General features: G+C 45.6%; 1 pseudogene; it reads left to right on the forward strand.

Annotated features, from left to right (window-relative positions):
* Nucleotides 1-13,466: 13,466 nt before the first annotated feature.
* Nucleotides 13,467-14,784, forward strand: LOC130480652 (zinc finger protein 665-like; annotated as a pseudogene).
* Nucleotides 14,785-20,635: the final 5,851 nt, after the last annotated feature.

The raw sequence follows: 20,635 nt of genomic DNA on the forward strand, positions 1-20,635 counted from the left end.
TGGGGACGTCATTGTTTAGCACAAAGCAGCTCTTTCTGGCCCAGGAAGGCGTAGGTGAGCTGCGGGGGAAGGGGATTCATTGCTTCCCCTTCCTTTCGCAACTCATTGGGTCCAGCACAGCGGAGCCTGGCCCTACCTTTCTCCCCCACCCCCCATAAGAGGGCCCACCCAGACCCTCCCCGGCCCCTCCCTCCCTCCCAACCCTCCCTACAAATCTGGATCACTCGCGAGGCCTCCGCGATGCAGGGAAGGGGGCTGCATCTCTCCCCCCCCCCCACATCCTTTTGCAGAGAGGAGGGGGGGAAGAGGGGCGCAAGACGGAGCAGCCCCCGAGGCTCTTCGGAGGGGGCTCTCTCGGATCGGGACCCGCCTCTGACCTCCCTGGCCTTTCCCTCTCACCCCCGCCCCACATCCCCCGGCCCCGGCCCCCCTCCCCGGATCCCCCCTGGACTCACCCGGAAGGAGCTGACGGGCGAGAGCGACAAAGGCCGCCATTCCCACGGTGGGCGGGTGGGCATGCCGGAAGGAAGGAAGGAAGTTGACGGGCTTCCCCGGCGGCCCCTCTAGGACGTGGGACTCGCTGGCCTCGGTTTCTGCGGGGCGGAGACGGCCGGCAGGGGGAGCCCTCCGCCCACTCTGCCTGGGCTGGGCTGGGCTGGGCTGCTTGTGGAGGCCGGAAACGTTTGGGGGAACATCTGGGGAAGCTGGAGGACCCCCCCCAGCCCCCCAGCCCCGCCTAACCTCTGGAAGCGGGAGATGCGGCCTTTCCCCAAGCAGGCTCCAGCCCCCCTGTTCCCTGGCTCAGATTCACTGGCCTTCGTGGGAGCCCCGAAGGAGGAGGGGAGCTGGCAAGCAGAGGCCCCCTTTCTCCTTGGGGACTTTATTTTCTCCAACAAATGGGAAGCTCCCCCCCCCCCACGTTAGACCCAGGCAAAGATGGTCTGATTTGGAGGCTGGTGGCAATGGAGGCGAGACTCTACAGGCCTTCAGACCCCCTGCCAATGAAGAGGTCTTCTTGAGCGTGATGGATGCATCCTGGCATAATATTCTAGATAGCAGCAGTGGAGGAGGAAGATCCGGAGGAAGCAACTGTGCTGACAACAGTTATCCTTCTAGGAGGAAAATCTGGCCAAACTCCACTTTAGGGGCTACTCCTCGGGGACAGAGGCCCCCCGCCCCCCAAAGTATGGCGAGGACATGGAGCTATCGGGATGGCCCACCCGGGGTGGGGCCTCATTCATCATACTGATCTGTTCAGGTTTTTCATAGCTCCCCCCAAAGTAGTTGCTTTGCAAAACAAAACAAAACCACCAGATTTGCAACCTAAAGCGCGGCTGTTTACAGCACTGGTCAAAAACACTTTTAGCAGCTCGTATACAAGCTCGCCCCTTAGAACTGCATGCTCAGGCAGACTCACAGGGGTTCACAAGGATACAATTTGCCTTCTGCTGCCAGGACATCAGGAGGAGCCTTTTCCATCCTCCTGGAGAACTGCAGCATCTCTCTTCTGCACCCTCCCCCAGAGGTGGATCAGTTGTGAAACTGATGATACGTAAGCGTCAGGGTCCCTAATCCTGGAGGGGCCCCCTGAAGCAATTTAAAAAAAAAAAAGCTCAAAGAAATACCTGGAGATTTTTCGGGGTGGATCCTGGGGAGGCGAGGGACTTCGATAGATAGGTAGAATGCCATAGAGTCCACCTTCCAACTCAGCCATTTGCTCCAAGGGAACTTATCTCCGTTTTCTGGAGCCCAGTTGTAATTCCGGGAGATCTCCAGCCCTACTAGAAAACCCGGGAAAATAGGGAGGGGGGAACCCACTGTCCCTGTAGTGAAATGTAATCTTAATTAAGGGATTGGAACAGGGGAAGAGCAACGAAAAAGGAAGTTACAAGGAGACTTGAGGGAGATGGAGCAAGCAGGAGGACCTGTTGACTTTCCTTTGTGTTATAGAAGTTCAATAAATACTTTGTTGGACCAATACCTGAAGTCCCCTCTTGCACTTCCACTTTCCCCCTCCTTTTCTTGCAACTCCCTTTCTGCCCAAATGCATTTTAAAACTCATCAGGTTTTTGCAGCGACCGGCTGTGTGTAGGAGGAGGAGTTGGTGCTTTTGCTGCTGCTGCTGCTGCTGGCCTGCGTGGGAAGATCCCCGGCTCCTTTCCCACGGGGGGGGGGGCGAGGCAGGAAGGTCTCCGCGGCTCCTGATTGGCTCCCTTTGCAGGAAGAGGCAGCTTCCCAGCCCAGGGGAAATCCCTGCTGGGCCAGAGCTTTTGAGTTAGGTGCTCTAATGGTTAAAACAGGCGAGTTCAAAGTGCCTAGAGAGGAAGGAAACTGGGGGGCGGGGGGGTGTTATTTGCAGGCCCCCCTTCCTGCTCCAGCCCCTTTCTCATTTTGCAAAGACCTGTGAACGGGAGCTGTGGAGGTTGCAGTTAGAAACCCTGTTTGGAGACGCAGAGTTTTAAGGTGCAATGGGGTGGGTGGGGGGTGTCTTTCTTAGGGGGAGGAGAAATTAAAGCGAGAGAGAGAGAGATAGAAATGGGGCGGTGGAGGATGCAATCTGATGAAAAACTGCCTGGCACGTGTGTTTGCATAACATAGCTTTGTTTGGAAAATTAAATGATCAGATTAGATTTGCAGCAAATCAAGTGAGTGGTGCAGATCTTTTTTATGGTGTTGGAAATCTGAATATATTTTCTTGGCAGTCTAAAATACCCCTTTTCCCATTCTTTATTTGTGTGTGTGTGTGTGTGTGCCAAGACTTCGTTGCATATCAGTAATAGTAAACTTCACTCCAGACGGTGCAGCGAGTTAAAAGTTTTATTAAGAAAGCAAAACGAGTTCAGTAGGTCCTAAGGTCAGAATACAGATGGGGGAAATACTGGTCATCTTTATAGGGAACATACAATAGAACTATTGTCGAAGGCTTTCACGGTCTGAGTTCATTGGTTCTTGTAGGTTATCCGGGCTGCCAAGAAAAAAAATACCAAGACCACGGTCACACAGCCCGGATAACCTACAAGAACCAATACAATAGAATTGATTACACGTATATCTCGTCAGATCTCAGAAGCTAAGCGGGGTCAGCCCTGGTTAGTATTTGCCTCGAAAACCCCCAAAGGGGTCGCCATAAGTCAGCTGCACACACAATGGCGGAACACAAAAGGATGAGATGCAGCAGAGCTGTCCTGAATAGGAAAGGAATACAAGTTTGCAATAAGGAAGTATTTGCCAGTGATTACCCATTACCAGACATACTGGTGAAATTGACTAGTAAACGACTGGGCGATCTCTTGGGCTCCCAGGCATAGCCCTGCGGCTCCAGCTAGCTCACAGCGGATGGCTATTGAAACGCTAATGCCGAGCACAGAGCTTGCTTATCCGGGGCCCGAATGGATGCCCTTGCTGACAGTGTGTCAAGTGCCGTCAAGTCATGGCGACCCTATGAATCCATGTCCTCCAAAGTGTCCTATCCTTAACAGCCTTGCTCAGATCTTGCAAATTGAGGGCCGTGGCTTCCTTTGTAGAGTCCATCCGTCTCTTGTTGGGTCTTCCTCTTTTCCTTATTTAGTCCCAGGAACTTAGGATAAGAGGTGACTTCATATATCGGTAATATGTATGCAGCCGCAAATAACTGACTGTTTTACATTTTAGTAACTGCAAGCATTTTAATTTCTTCTTTCTTTTTATTGTGATCTGTTTTTTTATTTTTCCTTATTTTGTTGCATTTTGCTAATGTATGGTTATGCGTATTTTTACTCTGACCAAGGATAAATTACAAACATGACAAAAAAAATTTCCAATCAACAAATGGATTACAACATTCAGTGATGTCAGGGAATCATTGAACAAATTACAAGCTATGATAATGTTTGAATCTAAAAAAAAGGTTCCTAGTAAAATTTATAAATTTATCTTGTATATGATTGTATGTCATTGTATTGAAGCGTTGTAAGCCACCCTGAGCCCGGCTTTGGCTGGGAAAGGGGGAAGTATAAATCTAATAAAATAAAAAATAAAAATCATGCAGCTGTGAATAATAACATAAGTTATATGATGTTCTAGACAGGAGGGTATGGCGACAGACCCCCCCCCCCCCACCTTGTCCAGTTTTGTGCAGCCCTTCCAAGGGGAATTATTCCCTTCCCATCCACACTGGGGGCCAGAAAGAGAACGTTGTGTGTGTAAGAATTTAAAGGGTTGCTCCATGAAAAAGGAGCCTGAGGACATAGTGGGGTTCCTGTCCCTTCCATTGCTGTGCAGATGAGGGGAATTTTGGCAGATGCTACTTCTCTTCATCCTCTGCGAATCAGCCAAAATGTCTACACAAGGAATACAAGATCTGAGCTGCCCCCTCCTCCAAATCTTGTTCTACTTGTCAGATCGCGAGGATAGATTTGCTGTGTCTCCTGGCAAGCTTAAGAAAACACTGAAATAGACCCCCCATGTTCCAAGGTAGTTTACTTAAAATGTGTTAGGTGATGAGTGGAGAAGGTTGTCAGGTTTCCTCTGTAGGTGTCTGCATAGCCACTGTCAGAAATAGGAGACTGGACTGGATGGTCTGATCCAGCAGAGGCCTCTTTTTTCTTTTAGAAACACTCTTTGCTTCAAATTACACTGTCCTTGTTTGTGACTCTCCTCCAGGGTGATCTGCTCTCTGGCAGGTAGGGAAAGCCAATGGCCTCCATACAACTATCTCTTCTTTGGACAGAGACCCAGTGATGGGCAACATGTCTGAGGGAGCCAAATACTGAACTGTTTTGGCATTCATCAGCCGAACTTATCAGTCATCAACTGTCTATGAGAATCAGGACCTGTCCAACATTAACAGCAGGCCTTGTTTTTTAGGTAATTCTCTTTCTTTCTCTCCTGCTCTCTCTAAAAAGGTCAAAAGAGGTAAGAAGTGGTTAGTGTGTCAAACTAGGATCTTGCAGGCCCAGGTTCGAATCTCCACTCTGCCATGGAACCTTGGCCAGTAACACACACTCAGTGTTGCCTACTTCACCAAGGATATTGTGAGGATAAACTGGAGAAGAGGACAACAGTGTAAACTGTAAACAGTAAACTGTAAAAGTCCCCATTGGGAAGGAAGGCTGCACAGACTGGGAGGGTGAAAGAATATCCTCTTCTTTAAAAAACAAAGGGAGTTTAAGAATCTTCCTGAGCTATAAGAGGCAGTGTGTTTTTGTTTGTTTGTTTGACTAGGATATCTTGGCGGTCCAAGTTGAAATCTCCACTCTGCCACAGAAGGTTGCTGGCTGACTTTGGGCCGTTTGTGCCCTGTTGGTCTGACCCACCTCCTAGGGTTGTGAGGACAGAATGGAGGAGAATAATATAAGCCACTTTGGATCCCTGTTGGGGAAAAAGGCAAAGTGTAAACAAATAAAGATGAATTTGTATCCCTCACAGGCAGTGGAAGAGACTGAGAGCCAGGTTCCAGATCATCTCTTATTTGGGGCGGAGTGGAAACATTTAAGATGCATTCAGCTCAGGTAAGGGATGAATCACAGGATCAGCTTGGTGCTTCTTTTTAATGCAGGGCTGGAAGGGAACAATTTCTGGTTTTTTTGTAATTTGCAGTCTTCCTTTCTTGGTAAGTTACATTAGATTTCTCCATAGAGCAAAGGGGTGAAAAATGCTGACGTAAATACATAAAATTAATGTCCAAGGCTTTCTGATAGCGGCAAGGTAACACAGCAGCCTGTTCAGGAGGCCATGCAGTTCACTGATCTTCTCCCATGAATCAAAAGGGGAGTGCCCATACACTCCCCAGGCAGGTTTTATTCTTTTTCTATGGCAGGGATGTCAAACATATGGCCCACGGCCAGATCCAGCCCATGAGCCAGCCGAGGCAGCCACCCCCTCCCCTGTCGATCTGGGCTGGCGAGACATGGCCCAGCCCAACCAAGTGACATTTATGTCATATCCGGCCCTTGTAACAAATGAGTTTGACACCCCTGTTCTATGGTGTGTCAAGTATTCTCTGAAGGTAGAACTCCCCCCTTGGGGTACCAAGAACTTTCCATGAAGGATCTAGAGGAGGAGGATCAGTGGCTCGGTGATAGAGCGCCTGCTTGGCATGCAGAAGGTCCCTCATCTAAAGATAATAAAAGGATCAGGTAAGAGGTGATGTGAAAGGACTCTGCTTGGGACCCTGGAGAGCCACTGCCAGTCAGAGTAGACATTACTGACTTTGATGGACCAACCGTTACTGCGTTTAAAATGATGTTACTGCTTGCAAGGACCCTGCAAGGGTCTTACTCAGAAGACCGCATTTTCAGGTATTCCTCTTTCAATATCCACAGCTGCTTGAGGAGGGGCTGTAGCTCAGAGGTGGAGCATCTGCTTAGCATCCAGAAAGTCCCAGATTCAATTCCAGGCATGCATTTCTGGAGAGCTGCAGCTGGTCTGATCAGACAGTTATGACCTCGATAGACCAATGGTCTGATTCAGTATAAGGCTGCTTCGCATGTGTTTGTTTTCAGATGGTGAGCAAAAGCATGTTTGGACAGGAATGGGTGGATTATTTGTGAGGCATAAGTGTCTTCTTTTTTCCAGTGCCCGGTTTCCTTTGAGGAGGTGGCTGTGCGTTTCACCAAGGCTGAGTGGGTGCTGCTGAATCCCGACCAGAGAGCTTTGTATAGGGAAGTCATGGTGGAGAATTACAAGAACGTGGCCTCTCTGGGTGAGGATCCCTTTTATCGTGATTTGGTAGATGTGGAAGGTGTGATTTTTTGCCCCCATTGCTACTTGGATTATTTATGCTATTCATATCAATAGAAGAGAGCAAGAGTCCAGTAAAGATTCGATAAAAAAATTTATAGACTTAAACAAAAGACTTAGCACCTTAAAGACTTAACTTTAATGACCAAACAAAATTTCGGACAGGGTATGAGCTTTCGTGAATTACAGCTCACCTCTTCACATACAGCTAGAATGTGAGTCTGTCTGTCCTTAAGTGGAGAAGAGTGAATTCAGACACCCAATGGCTATAGCATGTAAATGTCAGTAGCAGGTAAATGACATTAGCAGGGGTGATTGGATTAGGTGTGATATGCAGTGGTGTAGCAGGCATGGCGAAATCAGCATTGGTAATGAGGAATCCCTGGGAATGAGCTATTTATTGTCCACATTCTCACTGAAACTCAAGGAAGATTAGAGAGTGCCAGTCAGTTCAATCAATAGGATGAAGAGACAGCTAACAAACAGTGATATAGGACTTGGATGGAAGGTCACCAAGGAGAAGACTGAGGTTGCTGTGTAGAGGAAGTTAATGGGAAACCACCTCTGCTCATCTCTTGGCTTGACAAACCCACGGTCTTTGGCTCACCATGAGCTGACTGCAGCTTAATGGCACAAAATTATTATTATTATTTATAGGACTCGTTTAGCAGACATCTGAAACAAGTGTTAAGTATTAAATATGACAGGTTAGGCAATGCGAGATATGGTATTATTTTTGTAGAAATGTAATGCAGTGACAGCAAGATAACAAATAGCAACAAGTAGTTTGTATTAGTTGTGATGTCCATATCCTGACCTGGATAGTTTAGGTCAGCTCAGTCTTGTCTGGTCTTGGAAGGTAAGTAGGGTTGATCCTGGTGAGTACTTGGATGGGAGGCTATGCGTCTACAGGGTGGGGGCAGGGAATGACGAACCACTTCTGGACATATCTTGCCTTGAAAACCCTACTGGGTTGTCATAAGTCAGCTGTGACTTAATAACACTTTCTACCACCACCAGTCTTGTCCACCAACCTGTTCCGTCTGTTGAAATGCGTTCCAGAATGGTTCTGTTACAACATAGCCTTATTTCTGTATAAAAATGTCCTCCCATCTGCTGTGGAAGTGGTTGGACATACGTGGTCAGCGATGAGGTTTTCAGCCTGACCAATGTCATTTGTTGAATCCCAAACTCCCATTTTAACAGGCATGACAATTGTGCATCCCCTCGAAATGGATGATGAATGTAATTTCCGTCTTGACAGTGTATCGGTTAGAACTGGCAATTGTATGTTTAGTCTGAAGAGGAGAAGACTGAGAGGGGACATGATAACCATCTTCGAGTACTTGAAGTGCTGTCACATAGAGGATGGTGCCGAGTTGTTTCCTGTTGCCCCAGAAGGCCGGACGATCAATGGGTTGAAATTAAATCAAGAGAATTTCCATCTAGACATTAGGAGGAATTTTCTAACAGTTAGAGCAGTTCCTTAGTGGAACAGGCTTCCTCAGGAGGTGGTGGGCTCTCCTTCCCTGGAGGTTTTTAAGCAGAGGCTAGATGGCCATCTGTCAGCAATGCTGATTCTATGACCTTAGGCAGATCATGAGACGGAGGGCACCTTGGCCATCTTCTGGGTATGGAGTAGGGGTCACTGGGGTGTGTGTGTGGGAGGGGAGGTCATTGTGAATTTCCTGCATTGTGCAGGGGGTTGGACTAGATGACCCTGGTAGTCCCTTCCAACTCTGTGATTCACACTGAGACATTCTCTCTCTCCAATGCCTTTAATGGGTAAGTGGTCTAAAGGCCAGGCCCTATGGGTAATTATTTTATGGATCCTAAATATCCTTCCTCATCCCAATAAGGTGAGAAATTGTCACAGTCTAAGGTTAAAATAGCAAATAGAATATAAAATTTGCTATGAATAGAAATTCATATAAAGCTCAAATGTAAAGAATATAAGGGTTGCAGAAGCCTCCCTGAACTGAAATGCTGATGTAATGCTTGTTCCCAAGAGGGTAGGTTGACCTGTCTTCCTCTAAGAAAGGCACGGGTCTAGCTCTGTACCCTAATACTGTTCTTGTCTGGGAGCTTTTACCTCTCTTAAGGTCAGATAAGCAAAGAGTGGAGTTATCTAGCTTCCCTGTGAAGTGGGGAATTGTTCAAACTATCCTGTGGAAGTGCTGACTGAGAACTATGATGTAATGAGATAAAACAAGCCTTGATGGGTTAGCAGAGAAAGCTTTCCTAGAAGTGCTAACCTAGAGAAATAAACTATTCTCCATATTGTATGCTTGACAAGACAATGCTGAAAAATGTTGTCCATCAGGGAGAATAACGGAGCCTGCATTCTACAGGTACATTCTACAGAAGCCCTGTGCTCCAGAGGTACAGGAGCATCGTAGCCCTGCGCTCCAGGGGTACAGGGGCACCATAACCCTGTGCTCCAGGGATGCGAGAGCACCTTGACCCTAGTTCAGATACATACTGATCTAAAGGGTATATAAGATAGAGCCTGACAGCCAGAAAGTTAGAGAGTTATTGGAAGGCTGACACCTTGCAGATCTGACATGACTCTCTCCATGTCTTGCATGAGATGTAAAGACTTGGGACTTTGACTCTTGCATGAGTTAAAGCAGGGGTCTCTTTAAGCGTTTAAATCTTGTATGTTTTGGATGCTAACTGAGACCTTTAACATTTCACAAACCTTCTTGTGAAAATGGGAAAGACTCCTTTTGAGGGAGATTCATTTCAAGATGGCTTGCTAAGGCTGGATGCCTGAAATGAATGCTTGCAGACTTCTCCATATATTGGAGGCTCTTAGAATTCCTACTAACTTTATGGTGGGGTCTAAGAGTATTGGATCTATCCATATTTGGAACACTGAGAACCCATTTGTTCTAACAAGGATTAATGGAGTCTCACAAAGATCTATCAAGTCCTGCTCAGCTTCCCAGTAAGCATGAAGATATTCTCCTTAATATAGGACTAAAAGCTAATTCTCTGAGTTTGTGTCAGATATCTTCTCTAGACTACAGAGAGAATTCTGAACTTTCTCTGAGCAGATGCCAGAGGTCTTCCAAAATGGCAGGAGAGCCTCTGTAGTCTGTAATAGTACTCACATAGTGCTTACACAGATTACATGATGTATATAGAGCTATTGTGCTCTTACATGGAACTATATGTTCCTATACAAATTTCTCTAATATTGGCATAACCAGAGAGACCTCAGAACTGTTTTTAAGTACAACTCTTGAATATTAAAGCTACACATAGCTACAAAGCACTGACTGACTTCAGCTTTGCATACACATAGATTCCCTGATCCTAACAATAAATCAGAGGCCTTACAAGGACTAGTAACAGGTGAGTTTCATGGACTACTTTAAGAGCTTATGACTTCAGCTCTTACATGAAGAGGTTTCTCTGACCTTTGCATATGCTGAAGAGATACATTGGAATAAAACTATGTCCTCATAGAAAAAGGTTTACCGGTAAATATCCTAAACATGAATTAGGACCTTTGCAAATCTCCCTAAGCTAAGCATATAAGATGGAGAGGTTTGGAAATGACATAACTAAGCAAAGTCTTGTTTTATATTTTATTCTAGATACTCTGAATTAAGATGCTTTTAACATAATAAGTCTTTTCCCATTGTATTAATCATATTTTACAGGATTTCTGTAACTGATATATTCCTGAATGAAATGACATTACAGGTTTAACGTTTGAACTCTTATACAGAGAAATATAAAGAAATAGAGACTGTTTTAAGATTGCTTGCATATATGAACAGAATCATAATGTTTGTACTTTATGACATGTTTTATGAATTGTGTGAACTTTCACATGTATATATTTTATGTGAAATAAATGGTTAATAAGAATACCCACTTTTCATAAATTTATTGGCGCATCTCAAGAAAAAGCTTACGTTAGGTAAGAAATGTTGATTCCTGCTTAATAGGTGTCTAGCTGAATAAGATAACATATTCCTTCTCAGGAAGGGGTCCTTTCTAAGAGTTAGGCACTGAAAGGCACGAACTGCGACAAAAGGACTAACAGTATATTAATAGTCAGAAGTTAGTATGTTAATAGTCAGATTTACAGGTTGCAGTTATCCGCTCTAGCACCAGACATGTCAAGTGCCACACTGGACTGCCTTTATCCAGCTAGGCTGGGAGCTACAGAGGCCTTATCTGGTTAATCGTTACAGTTTCTGAATGTAACTAGATAATTCCCCCATCCTTGACTGGACGTTGATTAGGGCTACCTCCGTGCTAACGTTTTGTGCAGCTTTGGCTTCCAAATTGGACAGTGTCCTCTAATTGCCCATTTTTTCAGGTTTCCTCCATCTTCGTCCCAATGTTTCTAGAGACCCTGCCTACATCAGCGCCATTTCCCTTCCATCAGCCCTATGTGTCAGCCCTACGTGGCTCAGAGCGGCTTACAACATTTTGCATATATAATTTGAACTATAATTAAATATATAATTTAAACTAAAACGTTAGTTAAAACTGGATTCCTAACTGGCGTGTCTAGCCAAGTTTCATGAACAGTAGCCCTACTTGAAGATGGAGTCTTTTAGGCATCTGTGGTGGTTTTTGTTACATGCTCATATATTGGTGTTTAAAAGGTATTTGTGTTGAGAGCCATGTTGGTGAAGAGAGCCAGCATGGTGTGGTGGTTAAGAACCATGTTGGTGTCAAGAGCCAGCATTGTGTAGTGGTTAAGAGTGGTGGACTCTTAATTGGGAGAACCGGGTTTGATTCCCTGCTCCTCCATATGAAGCCTGCTGGGTGATCTTGGGCCAGTCACAGTTCCCTCAAAGCTCTCTGAGCCCCACCAACCTCACAAGGTGGCTGTTGTGGGGGAGGAGGGAAGACGATTGTAAGGCACTTTGAGGTGCCTTATGGTAGAGAAAAGCAGGGTATGAAAACCAATTATTTCCTTCTTTCTTGTTGCTTTTTAGAAGGTGAATGTAGAAATGGATGACAGAAGAATGCATGGCTCTTTTGTAGTAACTAGTCCATTTGTTTCCTCCAAAGCAATTCCCAAGCCTGGCCTCATCTCCTGGCTACAGGAAAGTGAAGCACCATTTCCCCCAGACTCTGAAGATGAGAAGCAGTCGGCAGGTGGGTGCTTAGATGTGTGCTGGATACCTTGGTTGGCTGGGAATGGAGGGGTTTCCATGGAGAGCAGCTAGATGTTTTGAATAGCAACAATCCTTCAGGCTGGGAGCTCATGTACCCTAGGATACCTCCCACAGTTCCACTTACCTTTCCTTCCTCATAAAATTTCGCGTGGGATGGGAAGGCTGAAACAGTCCTGTTCCTCTCAGTTTTGATCTAGATTTGTGAGTCTTGGACCTTGACCTTGATTCCATCTGCCTGGAAGTGTTGATAGGTCTGAGGAAAGATGAGGAGTAGCTGCAGGGTGGGGAGATCTACTGATTGTCAAGGAAATAAGCCATTGTAACCATAAAGAAGAATATATACACAATGATACACTTTTGCGTAGCAGTGTGTGTGAATAAGATCATGGGGTACAGGTGGGCTGTAAACTAAATATGAGCAGCCAGCATGAAGCAGCAGCAAAAATGGCTAATCTGATCTTGGAGTGTATCAACAGGGGCATAACATCTCCCTCAGCCTTTCCTTGTAGCGTTTGGTCTCCAGGCCTGTAATCATCCCCATTGCTCTCTTTGCATCTGCTCCATTTGGTCCACATCCTTTTTGAAGTGAGGTCTCCAGAACTGCACACACTACTCCAGGTGCGGCCTGACCAATACAGTGTACAGCGGAACTATGACATGTTGCAATTTTGATGTTACACCTCTGTTGATACACTCCAACAGTGTGTATCACCTGGTTTACTGCAGGGAGTCAAATAGCGGGTGAAGAGAGCCAAATTTGCCTGTGTCCCATGGCCAGTTTAGAAACCAAATTAAAATGGAAAAAATCACTTGGTCTGCATTCACTTTGCAAAACGATTAACTCTGTTCTAACTCCAGATTATAGACTTACTTCCCCTTCTAATCAGACAGCTTTGTTCCACCAGGTGGAACCAGAGCTAGTGTGGGCTAGTGTTTAAGAGTGGTGGACTCTAATCTGGAGATCCGGATTTGATTCCCCACTCCTCTACATGAGCGGCAAACTTTAATCTGGTGAACCGGGTTGGTTTTCCCACTCTTACATATGAAGCCTGCAGGGTTACCTTGGGCTAATCACAGTTCTCTCAGAACTCTTTCAGCCTCACCTACCTCACAAGGTGCCTGTTGTGGGGAGAGGAAGGGAAGGGTTCGTCGGTTTGATTCTCCTTCAAAGATAGAGAAAGTTGGCATATAAAAACCAACTCTTCTTCTTCTTCTTCTTCTTCAGGTAACAGGAAGGTTGACGAGAATTATAGAGAACGATGTGGGGTTTCTTTCGAAACAACCAGCCACGAAGTGGAGGAAGAGCCTTCTGGGAATCAAGAAGAGTCAAGGAAGCAGCAGGAAAACAAAGGGGAGAAGTCAGGGGGTCAGTCTTTTGTCTTCCAGGCCAGTAGCTTGCTCACAAAGCCAGCCGAAGAAAAGAATCACAAGGGAAAGAGGAGGAATGAACCTTCTGAAAGTGGAGAAATATTGAGATGCGAATCCAACTTTTCTTCCCATCAGAGGATCTCTACAGGGTATGAAACTTATAAATGCTCTGAATGTGGTAAGGGGTTCAGTAGGCTCGTCAGCCTCACTTCTCATAAGAGAATCCATATGAGGGAGGAACCATCTGAGAGTTCAGAGTGTGAAAACAGTTTTGGTCTGAGGGAAAGCCTTACTTCCCATCAAAGCACCCACACAGGCCAAAAACCATGCCGATGCTCAGAGTGTAGGAAAAGGTTCAGGAGTAACACAACGTCTACTTTGCATCAGAGAATCCATTCAGAGGGAAAACAATATAAATGCTTGGAATGTGGAAAGCTCTTCCACCGGCGAACACACTTCACTGAGCATCAGAGAATCCACACAAAAGAGAAACCATATAAATGCTTGGAGTGTGGAAAGAACTTCACTCACAAACGAGGACTCACTTCCCATCAGAGAATCCACACAAAAGAGAAGCCATATGTGTGCTTGAAGTGTGGGAAAACCTTCCGTTGGAAGCCAGCCCTCACTTACCATCAGAGAATCCACACAAAGGAGAAGCCATATGTGTGCTTGAAGTGTGGGAAAACCTTCCGTTCGAGCTCATGCCTCACTTCACATATGAGTAGCCACACAAAGGAGAAACCATATGTTTGCTTGGCGTGTGGGAAAGCCTTCCGTTTGAGCTTATACCTCACTTCCCATCTGAGAATCCACTCAGGGGAGAAACCGTACCAGTGCACAGTATGTGGGAAATGCTTTAATCAGCGTGCACACCTGACTTCCCACCGAAGAATCCATTCTGGAGAGAAACCCTATCAATGCCAGCAGTGTGGAAAAGGCTTCAGTCAGAGCTCACACCTGACTATACACCAAAGAATCCACACGGGAGAGAAGCCGCATAAATGCTTGGAATGTGGAAAGAGTTTCACTTGCAAGCATTACCTTAAAACACATGAAAGAATTCACACAGGGGAAAAACCATATAAATGTCTGGATTGTGGGAAAAGCTTCAATCAGAGCTCAAGCCTTAAGGTACATCGAAGAGTCCACACAGGGGAGAAGCCATATAAATGCATGGAATGTGGGAGAAGCTTCAGTTGCAGCTCAGACCTGACTATACATCAAAGAGTCCACACAGGGGAGAAGCCGTATAAATGCTTGGAATGTGGAAAGAGTTTCATTTCTAGCCAGTCCCTTAAAGTACACAAAACAATCCACATAGGGGAGAAGCCATATAAATGCCTGGACTGTGGGAAAAGCTTCAATCAGCGCTCACGCCTTAATCTACATCAAAGAGTCCACACGGGAGAAGCCGTATAAATGCATGGAATGTAGGAGAAGCTTCAGTCGGAGCTCAACCCTTACTATACATCAAACAGTCCACATAGGAGACAAGCCATTTAAATGCATAGAATGTGAAAAGAGTTTTGGCAGCCGTTCATAACTTACATCGCACAAGAGAACTCTCATGGGATAAAGTGTTAAATGCCTGCAGTGTGGAAAGGACTTCACCAGTGGTGCTCAGCTTGTGTGTGTTAAGTGCCGCCAGGTCGCTTCCAACTCATGGCAACCCTGTAAATCAAGGTCCTCCAAAACATCCCATCCTTAACAGCCTTCTCAGGTCTTGTTAACTGAGGGCCGTGGCATCCTTTATAGAGTCAATCCATCTCTTGTTGGGTCTTCTCTTTTCCTGCTGCCTTCATCGTTTCCTAGCAGGATTGTCTTTTCTAGTGACTCCTGTCTTCTCATAATGTGACCAAAGTACAATAGCCTCAGTTTAGTCATTTTAGCCTCTACGGTCACTTCAGGCTTGATTTGATCTAAATTCCACTGATTTGTTGTTCGGCAGTCCACGGTATCCATAACACTCTCCTCCAACACCACATTTCAGAGGAATCTACTTTTTCCCTATCAGCTTTCTGCACTGTCCTGCTTTCACACCCATACACATAGGGAATACTGTGGCATGAATTAACTTGATCTTGGTGGCCAGTGACGCATTCTTACCATTAAGAATCTTTTCTGTCTCCTTCATGGTTGCCCTTCCCAGTCTTGTCCTGTAATCAGAAAGAGATCATCTTAAAGCCCACACCAGAGAGGGGGGGAAATATAGACCAGGGGTGTCAAACATGTGGTCCGCAAACCGGATGCGGCCCCCAGAGGGCTTCCCTCCAGCACGCAAGACAGCTGGCCTCCACTCCCCCTCCCCTTTCTGGGCTTCCTGGAGCTGCTCCCGCCCGCAAGACCAGCCAGCTGCCTTCCTCTGTCCCTTTCTGGGCTTCCCAAAAACTGAAGATTGTGTTGTCTTCCCGCCGGGAGGCAGTGCGATCTTCATGCCCTCCCTGCCCCAGCCAAGCTCCATGTGGAGCTTGAATGGGGGAGGGGGAAACTGTGCTTGTGTGTGTGTGAAGTGCTGTGAAGTCGCTTCCAACTCATGACGACCCTATGAATCAATGTCCCCCCAAACGTCCTATCCTTAACCGCCTTGCTCAGGTCTTGCAAATTAAGGGTAGTGGCTTTCGAGTCAATCCATCTCTTGTGGGGTCTTCCTCTTTTCCTGCTGCCTTCAACTTTTCCTGGCATGATTGTCTTTTCCAGTGACTCATAATGTGTCCAAAGTACAAGAGCCTCAGTTTAGTAATTTTAGCTTCTAGGCTCAATTCAGGCTTGATTTGATCTATAACCCACTGATTTGTTTTTTGACAGTCCACAGTATCCGTAATACTTTCCTCCAACACCCTAAATATGTATTTCCTAAAAAGGTATTTCTATTTCCCTCCCTAAGTTGCATTGCTTAAATTATGCAGGTTGATGACCAACCTCCTGCTCATCAAGTGTAAACCTCAGCAGCTGGAGCTTCAGGGCAACTTCTGAGGGTCAGGACTAAGTGAGCAAGATGCTGATCTCCTATCCTCAAGCCTCAGCAATCTTGCACTGCTGCTCTATAGGCAGAAGAACTTCCCAAATGTTAATTCATGCAATTCCTAAAACAAACAAGAGGGTGTACTAAAAGGAATGACAAGATTGCCCATTGGAAACAATGGGAGAGGCTTGCAGGCTCACTGGAGATAATGGGAACAGGAATACCAGTTGACTTGCATGGGCTCCATTGAAATACATTACAGCCCAAAAAAGATGCAAAGAAAGTGCAGAATGGATTTTCCATTAAAGTCTTTATGCCCAAGTAGACTACTCTGGGACTGGAATGACAGGTCACAGAGTGGAATGACAACCTCTGGGTATCAGAAGTGTTCTGGGAATGGAATGACAGCCCCCAAGTGGAATGACAGCACCTAGGAGTAGCAGAACTGATCTGTGACTAGAATGACAGGTCAGGAGTAGAATGACATCCAGTGGGAGTAGCAGAAGTGTTCTGGGGCTGGAATGACAGGTTGCTGAGTGGAATGACAGCCCCTGGGAGTAGCAGAAGTGTTCAGGAATGAAATGACCGCCCCCAATTGTAATGACAGTCCCTGGGAGTAGCAGAAGTGTTCTGGGACTGGAATGGCAGTCCCAGAATGCTTCTGCTACTCCCAGGGGCTGTCACTCCATTCTGCGACACGTCATTCCAGACTCAGAGCAAAAATTCTGTCCAGGCAACCCCCCCCCCCAGTCCAGATCAAATTTAATACCAGGGACCAGAGATACAAACTACAGAAGACAAAGGGAAGCAATGACAAAAATAATATCATTAATTGACTTTGCCTGTGTCTTCTATGAAGTTCGTGTCTCTGGTACCTAGCATTACATTTTATGGTATTTATTTGGTACACATGGCCTGGCTCAACCTATTGATATTTATGGCATATCCGGCCATCATAACAAATGAGTTTGACACCCCTGATATAGATGCAGGGACTGTGGAAAAAGATTCAGATGAAGATGCCATTTTAAATCCCATCAAAGAATGCATGAAGAGGAGAAATCATAGAAATGACCACACTAAAAAATTTTTCGTACTACAACAATCTTTACAGAATTCAGAGTCCCCCAAATGATTTAATGATTAATTAGGAAATAACTTTTTTTCCAGAGAGCCTCCAACTTTAGTAAACATCAGGGAACCTGCCAATGGAGAAGCGCTTCATAGACCTGTGGTAAACCTGACCATCCTTAGTTGTCTTGAGCCTGCAGAGGAGGAAGAAGGGGGAGTTAAAACTCTGTGGGTTTTTCTCTCTAGACTTCCAGCCCTGGCTATTTTTCCTGCCTACCTCCCAAAGCCCATCATGCCCATATTTACTGAGTGTTATGAATTGGGTTGCAGCCACTGTTTGCATTCTCTCACTACTACCTGAGGACTGTAATTCCAGCAACCTCTGAGCATGCTCCAACATGATCGGGCAGTCTTCAAGCTGCGGCTGGACAAACACTTGTCAGCGATGCTCTAGGCTGATCCTGCATTGAACAGGGGGTTGGACGAGATGGCCTGTATGGCCCCTTCCAACTCTGATTCTAGGATGAATAATCCTAAATGGCACTGTTTTCTCTTCATGGGTTTAGCTGATAACCCCATATGACAATAATAGCCCCAAATAGCCCCAATGATTTATTCTCTTTGAAATGAACCTGTAGACGGGAAACCCACCCAAAGGGCTGCAGGCCAAGCATTGAACAGCCCAGAATTGTATCCTTTTCTCCCAGTGATTGCAATAATTGTTCACTGGCCTCCTAACAGTCAGCAGAAACATCCTGGCACGTCTTTGGACCATTCTCTGTAGACAAAGTTGATAACCATTTCCAAGTCGTCTTCATTGAGATCTCTCTTCTGTTTGGAAAGCAGAGAGGATCCCATTTCCTGCCACAGCTGTCCGAAAATAGCCTTTACCAAATGGCTGCAAGTTGTCCTCCAGCAATGCTGGTGAGGAGAACGAGAAGCGTGAGTTTCATACCCCACTTTTTCTCTACCTTTAAGGAGTTTCAAAGTGGCCTACAACGGCCTTCCCGTCCTCTCCCCACAACAGACACCTTTTGAGGTAGGCTAGGTTGAGAGAGTTCAGAGAGAACCGTGATTGACCCAAGGTCACTAGAATACTTTTACAATTTATTAAACTGGAGGGCCTTACATTAAAACTTTTAATAAGATATTGAATAATATCAGAGGATAAACATTTTTCTCTTTTTTTAAAGAAATGAATATGTAAAGCACATATACCCTCTTCTCTTTTTTTGTTGTGTGCAAGTGTGTGTTTATTTTGTTTTTCTTTACAATAACTTGATGGTATCATCTTTTATATTGGATATGAGCTTACTATATGGTTCTTTTGTTTGTCTCATTGTAAAGTGGATTTTTTGTTCTGTATGCGTGTATATATGAAATGATTTTTAAACAACACTCCAAAGTACAGAATACAAGATTTGTTTAGCTAAGCACGCAGGTGTAACAGAACAGAACCTTGCAGAGGATAAGGACTTTGCAGTAACCAGTTCTTGCTTGATACAACTTTTATGATGAGCAAAATTCAACTTTTCCAGTCTAGCAAATGCCGGAGACTTCCAGTGTGGTCCTCTTGCTTAAAGGAACAAACTGGACATCGCAGAAACCAGGACTCTGCTTGCAAAAGACAGCCCTTCTACGAAGTGATAAGAGCCCTGGAAATCTTGTCCCAGGAAACTGACTCTCCCTCTGCCAACTTCCATCAATAACAACCCAAAGCTGGCGATAGGATAACTCCTTTTTAATGACCAAACGAGTTACAAAATAGTTAGCAAACAGGCAGGTGTCATTAAACGAAACTAGCAAAGGTGAGTGTTGTTTTTTAAAGCAATGTGGGATATGTCACGGTAATTTCAGAAATAAAGCAAACTTTTTTTCTCATGGCTCATGCAGTTGTATGTATGGAAGGAGAGCCTGTGGTGTCAGGGTGCGGAAGGGCAGCCTGTGCTACAAGTCTGTACTAGGGTTGTTGGCTCTGGGTTGGGAAAGACCTGGAGATTTCTTTTTTTTGGGGGGGGGTGGATCCTAGGGAGGCAAGGGACTTCAGTTGGTATAATGTCACCTTCCAATGCACCCACGTTCTCCAAGGAAACCTATCCCTGTCGTCTGGAGCCCAGCTGTAATTCCGGGAGATCTCCAGCCCTACTAGCAAGCATGCAAAAAAAAGAAAAAAATTGTCCCCACTGTCCCCTTTTGCATCTCCCCTTTCCCCCTCCTTTTATTGCAACTCCCTTCCTGCCCAAATGCATTTTAAGCTCATCAGGTTTTTGCAGCTGCAGGGGGGCGGAGAGAGGGCTGCTCTTGTGCTGCTGCTGGCCTGCGTGGGAAGATCCCCGGCTCCTTTCCCACGGGGGGGGGCGAGGAAGGAATGTCTCCGCGGCTCCTGATTGGCTCCCTTTGCAGGAAGGCCGCTTCCCAGCCCAGGGGAAAGCCCTGCTTGGCCAGAGCTTTTGGGTTGGGTGCTCTGATGGTTAAACCAGGCGAGTTCAAAGTGCCTAGAGAGGAAGGGAACTGGGGGCAGGAGGGGGGTGTTATTTGCAGGCCCCCCTTCCTGCTCCAGCCCCTTTCTCATTCTGCAGGTACCTGGGAACGGGAGCTGTGGAGGTTGCAGTTAGAAAGCCTGTTTGGAGACACAAGAGTTTTAAGGTGCAAAGGGGTGGGTGTGTGTCTTTCTTGGGGAGGAGAAATTAAACCGAGAGAGAGAGAAAGAAATGGGGCGGTGGAGGATGCAAATCGAGTGCAATCTGATGAAAACCTGCGTGGCACGTGTGTTTGCATAACATAGCTTTGTTTGGAAAATTAAGGGATTAGATTAGCAGCAAATCAAGAGAGTGCAGATCTTTTTTATGGTGTTTGAAATCTGTATATATTTTCTTGGCAGTCTAAAATGCACCTTTCCCCCATTCTTTATTTAGTTCCAGGAATTTAGGAAAAGAGGTGACTTCATATATCAATAATGTGTTTGCAGCTGCAAATAACTGACTGTTTCACGTAATAGTAAATGCAAACATTTTAGTTTTTTTCCCTTTCTTTTTTTAAAAAATGCGATGTGTCTTTTTTGGATGTTTCCTTCTTTTGTTGCATTTTGTTAATGTATGGTTATGTGTATCTGTTGTGTGACTTACTATTTTCATTGTCACTGGGACCAAAGACAAATTACAAGCATGACAAAAAAATAGTTCCCCAATCAATCAGTAAATGGGTTACAGCGTTCAATGGTGTCAGGAAATCATCGAACAAATTACAAGATATGGTATCATGCAGCTATGAATAATAACATAAGTTATATGAAGTTGCTCTGGACTGGAGGGTATGGCGAAAGACCCCCTTGTCCACTTTTATGCAGCCCTTCCAAGGGAAT

The sequence above is a fragment of the Euleptes europaea genome, chromosome 1 (assembly GCF_029931775.1).
Source record: "Euleptes europaea isolate rEulEur1 chromosome 1, rEulEur1.hap1, whole genome shotgun sequence".
In the NCBI taxonomy this organism is placed as follows: domain Eukaryota; kingdom Metazoa; phylum Chordata; class Lepidosauria; order Squamata; family Sphaerodactylidae; genus Euleptes; species Euleptes europaea.